Raw genomic sequence first — 12,792 nt, forward strand, 5'->3', positions numbered from 1 at the left:
ATGATCTCCTTTAATTTGTTCCTATGAGTAAAATTTATTTGCACACATCAGTTCTTTGCTTACAGTGCTGCTGCCACCAAAATGATTAGTGTCATGAAACTGACAAGAAGCAAATCATCCTCATTTCTAACTTTGATGGCACTAAGTCTCAGTCTTCTCAGTTCTACGTGGTTCTCATTTGTTTTAACGGACACAAGTCTGAATATAAAATCAAGTAAAAATGGCTAAGTGGGGAGGAAAGGCTTGAAAAGGGAAAATGAGCCATCACATGGCATATGCTAGACTAACCTTGAACGAGTTTCATGAACACACATAACAGTGATAGAAAGGCAGCATGTAATCTAAGCCTGAATACTTGGTAAATCCCCCACTCTGTTATTCTGAAGCAGATCTCTGATGGGATTATATTCCTTTCCTTCTGTCTTCAGCCTTCTTTCCCTCTGTCTTGAGCCCTCTCTCCCTGAAACACCTCTTTATTTTCCCTGCCACTTTTTTCTGCACTTTTTAAAAACCAATCTTGGCTTTGGGGAGGGTTTCCCCAACAACTCTGGAAAAAGTTGCATTCAGTTACAGAACCGTGGAAATTTAGAGTCTGGAAGCAGTTTGGAAATCATCTAGTTGATCTTCCTCACCTCACCTATTGAGAACCCATAGTCTAGCAATGCAGAAATAGAGATTTCCATGATGATGGAAAATTTCCATATATGCACTGTCTGAAGTGGTAGCCACTAGCCACATTGTACATTGTACAATACATCACAGCTATTGTACACCTGAAATATGGTTAGTGTGACTGAATTCTTAATTTTATTTGCCTTTAATTTTAGTTTAAATTCAGAGAGCCACGTAGGGATAGAGGCTACCATATGGCATAGTGGAGGTCTAGAAATTCTTGGACTGTACCCAGTGTCACATAGCTTTAAAGTAGAAGAATTCACCTGATTGTACAGGCCTATGACGCAGTGCAGGGGTCTTTAATGGTTTTCAAATACTGGAGTAAATCAACCAACTAAGCCCAGCATGCATAATTAAGGTACAGGTGAGAAGTGTCAGCTGCCTTGGCAATGACAAAGTAACACGGGAGCTGTCAGAATCTGGTAGGGCAAGAGGAAGAGGGGTCCACCAATAGCATCATCTTATAATATGTTGTACCAGATATGATGCTCACACTGATGAAAAGAAAAATAAGTTTGGATGTATTTTAAAATTTTTATAAAGACAGCTGAAATGGAAGCTAAAATATTTATAGAACCATAAAAATTAGGAGATGGGGGAACAAGAAAGACAAGATTGAATGGTTATAAGAATGTTGAATTTAACTATTGAGCAGGAAGTTAATATATAGTGTCCTAAAATGGACAAATTAAAGAATAAATAAGCATGAATGGTCACAACATCTCTGAGCAGAAGAGGTGAAAGCTGTCTCTGCGGATGGGGCAATGAGTAGGGAGGGATGCAGAGACACACAGTGAGTTAATACTTATCTGCATTTTATTATTTTGGGCTATGTTCATGCTTTTTATTTCTTAAATAAATAAAAGCTATTTTTATGAGCTTCATGGGTTTGAAATTAGGGCAGAAAATATATTTATCAGAATTTTTTTTTTTTTTTAATGGAGGGATGCTCGGAAACAACACTGCACTCAGTGCACGGGTCTTTAATGCATAACACTGCACTGAAGGCATAATAAAGTAGGTCACTGCTTTTCCTCATGCATTTAGCCAGACGTACAAAAATATTTACCCACAGAATCATTTGTATTTGTCTAATATATAAAGCCAGTGATTTTTGTCTGGCAGTCTCAGTCTCAGGCTGCAGTAAGTTAGATCTTCTAAACAATTATTCAGTGCAGTCAGAATAAGATGAATCAGGCTGAATATCACACAAATTCAAACACAGCTCTTAACACACTCCAGTCAAAGAACAGCAAACATAAAGGCAGATGTGATCTTACCTATTAGAATATCTCAGGAAAAAGTACTCCCAGCCTGTCTATTTGACACACATGCTGATACTGAATGGGGGTAGAACAAGAAGGCACTCACTTATGAGAGTTACGGGAAAGGAGGCAGAGATGCCGAGGTTGTGGCAATTAGAGCCCTTTTTTTTTTTTTTTTTTTTGGGCGGCGTGGGGGGAGGGGTTTGGGGCTATCAGGCAGCAGGTTTTTTTGGGTGAGAACTCAGCTCAGGAGCTGGGTGTTGCAGAGCCTGCTGGGTCCTGGGCTGCCGAAGCGGCGACTGCGGCAGCTCGTGCCTATGTTTCTCCTCCTTGAGGCTCTTGCGATGCTACATGTCCCAGTCCTGCGGCAGCTTCCGGAGGCGGGCATTGCTCGGGTCCACGTGGTACTTCTCCTTCCGCTCTTGCTGCCGCCGCTGCCGGTTCTCACCGCTCTGGGGCACTTTGGCCATGCGCTCTTCCATGAACTGCTTCCCGGTTGACGCTTCTGCTTCTCGCCCAGCTGCCGCACCCGCAGTGCCTCCCGCTTGGCCCCCAGGCTCAGGTACCATTCGCACCCCTCAGCCTGCGGCTTCTGCGGCTGTTCCCGCGGTGGCCGTAAAGACGCCACCCTGGAGGCGGGCGCCAGGAGCCGCGTAGCGCGGCCCCAGCTGCCAGCGAAGGGTCAGCGGGTCATCTAGGTCTGGCCGCCAGGCTCGTGGAGTCCAGGCCCAGGGTGGTCACCAGGCCCAGCTGGCTGTGCGCCTCCGCACGGGCACCGGCCATCTTGCCCATTAGAATCCACTTTTGAGCTGGGTGTTGAAAATTGTGGACACCTGGCTGTAGCTAAGAGCTGAGGATGAGCAGCTGACCTTCTGCAGAGCTGTTGTACACAGACTGAGGGGCCAGAGTGTGGCGAGTCCACGGATCCTAACAAGGCGTGGACATCTGGGTAAATGATACAGTTCATGGGCTGGGGAGCAGACCTCTAAGACCAAATGGAAGACTAGACCCCAGCCAGCCAGCGGGCGTGTGGAAGAAATGCCTTTCCCAGCACCGTCGGACTGGTCAATCCATCCCTCCTCTGCAGGAGCTCACTCTGCAAGTTTACACCTGAGAAGAGGTAAGTGGGGTACAAATGGGGTGTACCATAGTGTGACCCCCTGGGCAATAACCCCTGACCTTCTGACCATGGTCTGGTAAGACTCTAAGTGTCATGATGAATTTATTCTTATATGATCCTCGTACTTCACTTTAGCATTTCTATTTTCAAGGCTCATTTCCTGAAATTTCATTTTGAGTCATTTCACATTCTTGAATATGATCCGTACAGTAAACCTCCTGAAAAGTCATTGTACCTCTGTGGTCTAAGATGGTGCAGGATTCTCTCCATCTAGGCCTTATCAGGGCAAAGGAAACAAAATAAAAACAATGTTAGTTGCTCTTATTCTGTAGCATAAATGAATTCTGGACACAGACTAGTCCATGGTTTTTCTATGCCTGACAGGCCTAGAAAGAGAAACATTCATCTCAAGGATTTCATCCTCCTTCCTACGTTGACTGCACACTGCCTGTCTCACTAACCCAATGGACATACTTCTTAGGCTCCAACATCAGATTTTTCCAAAAATTCCCAAGGAAACTGTAAGCTAGACCTATACAGGATCTAGACCTCCTTGACCTCATCCAGTTTCTTTTTTTTTTTTTTACATCTTTATTGGAGTATAATTGCTTTAAAATGATGTGTTAGTTTCTGCTTTATAACAAAGTGATACACATACATATATCGCCATATCTCTTCCCTCTTGCATCTCCCTCCCACCCTCCCTATCCCACCCCTCTAGGTGGTCACAAAGCACTGAGCTGATCTCCCTGTGCTATGTGGCTGCTTCCCACTAGCTATTTCTTTTACGTTTGGTAGTGTATATATGTCCATGCCACTCTCTCACTTCGTCCCAGCTTACCCTTCCCCCTCTCCGTGTCCTCAAGTCCATTCTCTGTGTCTGCGTCTTTATTCCTGTCCTGCCCCTAGGTTCTTTTTTTTTTTTTAGATTCCGTATATATGTGTTAGGATACGGTATTTGTTTTTCTCTTTCTGACTTATTTCACTCTTTATGACAGGTTCTAGGTCCATCCATCTCAATACAAATGACTCAATTTCATTTCTTTTTATGGCTGAGTAATATTCCATTGTATATATGTGGCGCATCTTCTTCTTCTTTTTTTTTTTTTTTTGTGGTATGCGGACCTCTCACTGTTGTGGCCTCTCCCGTTGCGGAGCACAGGCTCTGGGCGCGCAGGCTCAGCAGCCACGGCTCACGGGCCCAGCTGCTCCGCAGCATGTGGGATCCTCCCGGACCGGGGCACAAACCCGTGTCCCCTGCATCGGCAGGCGGACTCTCAACCACTGCGCCACCAGGGAAGCCCCTGGCACATCTTCTTTATCCATTCATCTGTCAATGGACACAGGTTGCTTCCATGTCCTGGCTATTGTAAATAGTGCTGCAGTTAACATTGTGGTACATGTCTCTTTTTGAATTATGGTTTTCTCAGGGTATATGCTGAGTAGTGGAATTGCTGGGTCGTATGGTAGTTCTATTTTTAGATTTTTAAGGAACCTCCATACTGTTCTCCATAGTGCCTGTATCAATTTATATTCCCACCGACAGTGCAAGAGGGTTCCTTTTTCTCTACACCCTCTCCAGCATTTATTGTTTGTAGATTTTTTGATGATGACCATTCTGACCAGTGTGAGATGATACCTCATTGTAGCTTTGATTTGCATTTCTCTAATGATTAGTGATGTTGAGCATTCTTTCATGTGTTTGTTGGCAATCTGTATATCTTCTTTGGAGAAATGTCTATTTAGGTCTTCTGCCTATTTTGGGATTGGGTTGTTTGTGTTTTTGATATTGAGCTGCATGAGCTGCTTGTAAATTTTGGAGATTAATCCTTTGTCAGTTGCTTCATTTGCAAATATTTTCTCCCATTCTAAGGGTTGTCTTTTAGTCTTGTTTAAGTTTTCCTTTGCTGTGCAAAAGCTTTTAAGTTCCATTAGGTTCCATTTGTTTATTTTTGTTTTTATTTCCATTTCTCTAGGAGGTGTGTCAAAAAGCATCTTGCTGTGATATATGTTTTACAGTGTTCTGCCTGTGTTTTCCTCTAAGAGTTTTATAGTGTCTGGCCTTATGTTTTGGTCTTTAATCCATTTGGAGTTTATTTTTGTGTATGGTGTTTGGGAGCATTCTAATTTCATTCTTTTACATGTAGCTGTCTAGTTTTCAAAGCACCACTTATTGAAGATGCTGTCTATTCTCCGTTGTATATTCTTGCCTCCTTTATCAAAAATAAGGTGACCTTATGTGTATGGGTTTATCTCTGGCCTATTTATCCTGTGCTATTGATCTATATTTCTGTTTTTGTGCCAGTACCGTACTGTAGCTTTGTAGTATAGTCTGAAGTCAGGGAGCCTGATTCCTCCAGCTCCGCTTTTCTTTCTTAAGATTACTTTGGCTATTCTAGTTCTGTGAAAAATGCCATTGGTAGTTTGATAGGGATTGCATTGAATCTGTAGATTGCTTTTAGTAGTATAGTCATTTTCACAATGTTGATACTTCCAATCCAAGAACGTGGTATATCTCTCCTTCTGTTTTTATCATCTTTAATTTCTTTCATCAGTGTCTTGTAGTTTTTTGCATACAGGTTTTTTCTCCTTAGGTAGGTTTATTCCTAGGTAGTTTATTCTTTTTGTTGCAGTGGTAAATGAGAGTGTTTCCTTAATTTCTCTTTCAGATTTTTCATCATTAGTGTATAGGAATGCAAGAGATTTCTGTGCATTAATTTTGTATCCTGCTACTTTACCAAATTCATTGGTTAACTCTAGTAGTTTTCTGGTAGCATCTTTTGGATTCTGTATGTATAATATCATGTCATCTGCAAACAGTGACAGCTTTACTTTTTCTTTTCTGATTTGGATTCCTTTTATTTCTTTTTCTTCTCTGATTGCTGTGGCTAAAACTTCAAAAACTATGTTGAATAATAGTGGTGAAAGTGGACAGCCATGTCTTGTTCCTGATTTTAGAGGAAATGGTTTCAGGTTTTCACCATTGAGAATGATGTTGGCTGTGGGTTTGTCATATATGGCCTTTATTAGGTTGAGGTAAGTTCCCTGTGTGCCTACGTTCTGCACGGTTTTTATCATAAATGGGTGTTGAATTCTGTAGAAAGATTTTCTGCATCTACTGAGATGATCATATGGATTTTCTCCTTCAATTTGTTAATATGGTGTATCACATTGTTTGATTTGCGTATATTGAAGAATCCTTGCATTCCTGGGATAAACCCCACTTGATCATGGTGTATGATCCTTTTAATGTGCTGTTGGATTCTATTTGCTAGTACTTTGTTGAGGAGTTTTGCATCTATGTTTATCAGTGATATTGGTCTGTAGTTTTCTTTTTTTGTGACATCTTTGTCTGGTTATAGTATCAGAGTGATGGTGTCCTCGTAGAATGAGTTTGGGAGTGTTCCTCCCTCTGCTATATTTTGGAAGAGTTTTAGAAGGATAGGTGTTAGCTCTTCTCTAAATGTTTGATAGAATTCGCCTGTGAAGCCATCTGGTCCTGGGCTTTTGTTTGTTTGAAGATTTTTAATCACAGTTTCAATTTCAGTGCTTGTGATTGTTCTGTTTATATTTTCTGTTTTCTCTTGGTTCAGTCTTAGAAGGTTGTGCTTTTCTAAGAATTTGTCCATTTCTTCCAGGTTGTCCATTTTATTGGCATAGAGTTGCTTGTAGTAATCTCTCATGATCCTTTGTATTTCTGCAGTGTCAGTTGTTACTTCTTTTTCTTTTCTAATTCTATTGATTTGAGGCTTCTCCCTTTTTTTCTTGATGAGTCTGCCTAATGGTTTATCAATTTTGTTTATCTTCTCAAAGAACCAGCTTTTAGTTGTATTGATCTTTGCTATTGTTTCCTTCATTTCTTTTTCATTTATTTCTGATCTGATCTTTATAATTTCTTTCCTTCTGCTAATTTGGGGTTTTTTTGTTCTCCTCTAATTGCTTTATGTGTAAGGTTAGTTGTTTATTTGAGATGTTTCTTGTTTCTTGAGGTAGGATTGTATTGCTATGAACATCCCTCTTAGAACTGCTTTTGCTGCATCCCATAGGTTTTGGGTCGTCGTGTTTTCATTGTCATTTGTGTCTAGGTATTTTTTGATTTCCTCAGTGATCTCTTGGTTTTTTAGTAGTGTATTGTTTAGCTTCCATGTGTTTGTATATTTTACAGATTTTTTTTCCTGAAATTGATATCTACTCTCATAGCATAGTGGTTGGAAAAGATACTTGACACGATTTCAATTTTCTTAAATTTATCAAGGCTTAATTCGTGACCCAAGATATGATCTATCCTGGAGAATGTTCCAGGAGCACTTGAGAAGAAAGTGTATTCTGTTGTTTTTGGATGGAATGTCCTGTAAATATCAATTAAGTCCCTCTTGTTTAATGTATATTTAAAGTTTGTTTTCTGTATTTATTTTCATTTTGGATGATCTGTCCATTGGTGAAAGTGGGATGGTAAAGTCCCCTACTATGATTGTGTTACTGTCGATTTACCCTTTTATGGCTGTTAGCATTTGCCTTATGTGCTTAGGTGCTCCTATGTTAGATGCATAAATATTTACACTTGTTATATCTTCTTGTTGGATTGATGCCTTGATCATTATGTAGTGTCCATCTTTGTCTCTTGTAATAGTCTTTATTTTAAAGTCTATTTTGTCTGATATGAAAATTGGTACTCCAGCTTTCTTTTGATTTCCATTTGCATGGAATGTCTTTTTCCATCTCCTCACTTTCATTCTGTGTGTGTCTCTAGGTCTGAAGTGGGTCTCTTATAGACAGCATATATGTGGGTCTTGTTTTTGTATCCATTCAGCTTTTCAATGTCTTTTGGTTGGAGCATTTAATCCATTTACATTTAAGGTAGCTATTGATATGTGTGTTCCTTTTACCATTTTCTTAATTGTTTTGGGTTTGTTTTTTAGGTCTCTTCCTTCTCTTGTGTTTCCTGCCTAGAAAAGTGCCTTAAGGATTTGTTGTAAAGCTGGTTTGGTGGTGCTGAATTCTCTTAGCTTTTGCTTGCCTACAAAGGTTTTAATTTCTCCATCAAATCTTAATGAGATACTTGATTGATAGAGTACTGTTGGTTGTAGGTTTTTCCCTTTCATCACTTTAAATATGTCCTGCTACTCCCTTCTGGCTTGCAGAGTTTCTGCTGAAAGATCAGCTGTTAACCTTATGGGGATTCCCTTGTGTGTTATTTGTTGTTTTTCCCTTGCTGCTTTTAATATTTTTTCTTTGCTTTTAATTTTTGATAGTTTGATTAATATGTGTCTTGGCATGTTTCTCCTTGGATTTATCCTGTATGGGACTCTTTGCACTTCTTGGACTTGATTGACTATTTCCTTTCCTATATTAGGGAAGTTTTCAGCTATAATCTCTTCAAATATTTTCTCAGTCCCTTTCTTTTTCTCTTCTTCTTCTGAAGCCCCTATAATTCGAATGTTGGTGCATTTAATGATGTCCCAGGGGTCTCTGAGACTGTCCTCAGTTCTTTTCATTCTTTTTTGTTTATTCTGCTCTGCGGTAGTTATTTCCAGTATTTTATCTTCCAGGTCACTTATCCGTTCTTCTGCCTCAGTTATTCTGCTATTGATTCCTTGTTAGAGAATTTTTATTATTTATTGTGTTGTTCATCGTTGTTTGTTTGCTCTTCAGTTCTTCTAGGTCCTTGTTAAACATTTCTTGTATTGTCTCCATTCTATTTCCAAGATTTTGGATCACCTCTGAATTCTTATTCAGGTATACTGCCTATTTCCTCTTCATTTTTTTCTTCTGGTGGGTTTTTACCTTGCTCTTTCATCTGCTGTGTGTTTCTCTGTCTTCTCATTTTGCTTAACTTCCTCTGTTTGGGGTTTCCTTTTCACAGGCTGCGGGTTTGTAGTTACTGTTGTTTTTGGTGTCTGCACCAAGTGGCTAAGGTTCGTTTAGTGGGTTGTGTAGGCATCCAGGAGGAGGGAACTAGTGCCTATGTTCTAGTGGATGAGGTTGGATCTTGTCTTTCTCGTGGGCAGGACCATGTCCGGTGGTTTATTTTGGGGTGTCTGTGACCTTATTATGATTTTAGGCAGCCTCTCTGCTTTAGAGAGGGGTTGTGTTCCTGTCTTGCTAGTTGTTTGGCATAGGGTGTCCGGCACTGTAGCTTGCTCGTCTTTGAGTGGAGCTTGGTCTTAGCGTTGAGATGGAGATCTCTGGGAGAGCTTTCACTGTTTGATATTACATGGAGCTGGGAGGTCTCTGGTGGACCAATGTCCTGAACTTGGCTCTCCCACCTCAGAGGCACAGGCCTGAAACCTGGCTGGAGCACCAAGACCCTGCCAGCCACACAGCTCTGAAGAAAAGGGAGAAGGAAGGAAAGGAAGAAAGAGAGAGAGACAGAAAGAAAGAAAGAAAGAGGAAAAAAAAATTATTAAAAAATAAAATAATTATTAAAAATAAAAAATGTATAAAGTAATTTTAAAAAAAGAAAGAATGAAAGAAGAGAACAACCAAACCAAAAAAAAAAAAAAATCCACCAGTGATAACAAGCACTAAAAACTATACTAAAAAAAAAAAAAAGGGCAGACAGAACCCTAGGACAAATGGTCAAAGCAAAGCTATACAGACAAAATCACACAAACTCCACCGCCTCAATTTTGGGATGATTTGTTGTCTATTCAGGTATTCCACAGATGCAGAGTACATCAAGGTGATTGTGGACATATAATCCGCTGCTCCTCAGGCTGCTGGGAGAGATTTCCCTTTCTCTTCTTTGTTCGCACAGCTCCTGGGGTTCAGCTTTTGGATTTGGCCCCGTCTTGCGTGTAGGTCGCCTGAAGGCGTCTGTTCTTCGCTCAGACAGGATGGGGTTAAAGGAGCAGCTGATTAGGGGGCTCTGGCTCACTTAGGCCGGGGGGAGGGAGGGGTGCAGAATGCGGGAGAGCCTGCAGCGGCAGAGGCCGGCATGACGTTGCACTAGCTTGAGGCACGCCATGTGTTCTCCCGGGGAAGTTGTCCCTGGATCACGGGACCCTGGCAGTGGCGGGTTGCATGGGCTCCCTGGAAGGGGAGTGTGGATAGTGACCTGTACTTCCACACAGGCTTCTTGGTGGCTGCAATAGCAGCCTTAGCATTTCATGCCTGTCTCTGGCGTCCTCTGGCTATCAAGCCGAGGCTCGCGCCTGTCTCTGCAGCTTGTTTAGGCGGTGCTCTGAATCCCCTCTCCTCATGCACCCGGAAACAACTATCTCTTGCCTCTTAGGCAGTTCCATACTTTTCCCCGGACTCCCTCCCAGCTAGCTGTGATGCACTATCCCCCTTCAGGCTGTGTTCACGCAGCCAACCCCAGTTCTCTCCCTGCGATCCAACCGAAGCCCGAGCCTCAGCTCCCAGCCCCCGCCCGCCCTAGCAGGTGAGCAGACAAGCCTCTCGGGCTGGTGAGTGCTGGTCGGCACCAATCCTCTGTGAGGGAATCTCTCCACTTTGCTCTCTGCACCTCTGTTGCTGCGCTCTCCTCCGTGGCTCCGAAGCTTCCCCTCAGCCACCCCCGCCCCCCGTCTGTCAGTGAAGGGGCTTCCTAGTGTGTGGAAACTTTCCCTCCTTCACAGCTCCCTCCCACTGGTGCAGGTCCCGTTCCTATTCTTTTGTCTCTGTTTATTCTTTTTTCTTTTGCCCTACCCGTGTACGTGGGGAGTTTCTTGCCTTTTGGGAAGTCTGAGGTCTTCTCCCAGTGCTCAGTAGGTATTCTGTAGGAGTTATTCCACATGTAGGTGTATTTCTGATGTATTTGTGGTGAGGAAGGTGATCTCCATGTTTTACTCCTCTGCCATCTTGAAGGTCTCCCCTCCCTCATCCAGTTTCTATAGATCCTTTCTATCAAGTGTAGATCTTCCTTCCAGAAACCCCCTTGCTTCCATTTTGGCCTCATTGCTCTTGCAGGATGCCAAGAATTATCATGGGTGTCCTCCTTTCTTCAAAGCTGAGTTCACAAAAAGTCATGCCTACTGTCTTAGTCTTCTCAGGCTGTCATGCCAAAATACCACAGACTGGGTACCTTAAACAACAGATTTTAATTCTTTTACAGTTCTGGAGGCTGGAAAGTCCAAGATCAAGGTGTCAACTAATAGATTTTGGGTTTAGCTCTCTTCCTGGCTTGCATATGGTTGCCTTCTCGCTATGTCCTCACATGGCCTTTCCTCTCTGCAGGCACATGGAGGGAGAGAGAAATAGTTCTCTCTCTCTCCTCCCCTTATAAGGCCACTAATGACATCATAAGTCCCACCCTCATGACTAATCAAACCCTAATTTCCACCCAAAGGCTGCATATCCAAATACCATCACACTGGAGATTAGACTTCAATATATGAACCTGTGGGGGAGAACAAACATTCAGTCCAAAACATTCCACCCCTAGCCCCCTTCTCCAAATTTATGGCTTTCTCTCATGCAAAATACATTAATTCCACCTCAGCAGTCCCCAAAGTTTTCACTCTTTCCAGCATCAACTCTAAAGTCTGAAGTCCAAAATCTTATCTAAATATAATCTAAATTAGACATAAGTGAGACTGAAGGTATAATTCATCCTGAGGCAGAATTCCCCTCCAGCTGTGAATCTGTCAAAGAAGACAAGTCATGCGCTTCCAAAATACAATAATGGTACAGGAATAGGTTAGACGTTCCCATCCCATGGGAGAAATAGGAAAGAAGTAAAGGGTGACAGGTCCCAAGAAGATCCAAAACCTAGCAAGGCAGATTCCACCTTATCGTAAGGCTCCAGAATAATCCTCATTGGTTCAATGCTCTGACCCACCGGGGTGGCAGTTCCATCTTCTAGACCCATGGTCCCATCTTCAGATCCACTGGGGTTGATAGTCCATTCCTCAAGGCTCTGCCAGGTGGCAGTAAGCTCCCAAGGATGGAGCACCCCTGTCCCCAGGGCTCTGGACAGCACACAGTACAGTGGAGGCAGTCCTGGTCATCTCTGAATCCCCTTCAGGATCATTCTTTTCTTTTCTCAAAGCATGGCACACAGTCACAGCTGAGTAGCTGTATGGTTCAGTCCTGTAGGATCAATTAATTTTGACAATTTCTTTTTTTTTTCTGTCCCCTTTATTACCAGGTGCTAGTGTTTCACTTGTATAATCCCATCTCTATTCTTGGCTTCTGCTGAGATGGTGGCTTAAGTTCATGAATGGTACCCATGATCTCTTTTTCAAACGGTTGTTCAGTCATCCTCTTAGTGTTCTCTTCAGAACAGACTTTCTCATTTTTTTGCAGTATGGATAAACTAATAATTTTGCAATATCTGCACATTCTGGTTCATTTTCCCTTAACTACTCTATCTTCATCCCTCTCCTTTTGCATTTTACTATAAGCAGTAAGGGAGACCCAGGCCACACCTTCAGTACTTTGCCTAGAAAGCTCCTCTGCTAAATATCTGATTTCATCACTCACAAATTCTATCTTCCACAAAACACTAGAACACATTTTAGCCACGTCCTTTACTACTTTATAACAAGGATCTCCTTTCTTCCAGTTTCCAATAACATGTTCCCCATTTCCATCTAAGCTTTCACAAGAATTGCCTTTAGCTTCCATATTTCTAGCACAGACCTCAAAACACTGCCAGCCTCTACCCATTACCAGTTCCTAAGTCACTTCCACACTTTTAGCTATTTGTTACAACAGTATCCACTTCTTGATACCAAAATCTGTATTAGTCTGCTCAGGCTGCCATAGCAAAATATCACATATGGGGTG

General features: G+C 42.1%; 1 pseudogene; it reads right to left on the reverse strand.

Moving 5' to 3' along the window:
- Positions 1 to 1,938: 1,938 nt before the first annotated feature.
- Positions 1,939 to 11,872, reverse strand: LOC137232915 (large ribosomal subunit protein mL64-like; annotated as a pseudogene).
- Positions 11,873 to 12,792: the final 920 nt, after the last annotated feature.

This window comes from Pseudorca crassidens, chromosome 10, assembly GCF_039906515.1.
Source record: "Pseudorca crassidens isolate mPseCra1 chromosome 10, mPseCra1.hap1, whole genome shotgun sequence".
In the NCBI taxonomy this organism is placed as follows: Eukaryota; Metazoa; Chordata; class Mammalia; order Artiodactyla; family Delphinidae; genus Pseudorca; species Pseudorca crassidens.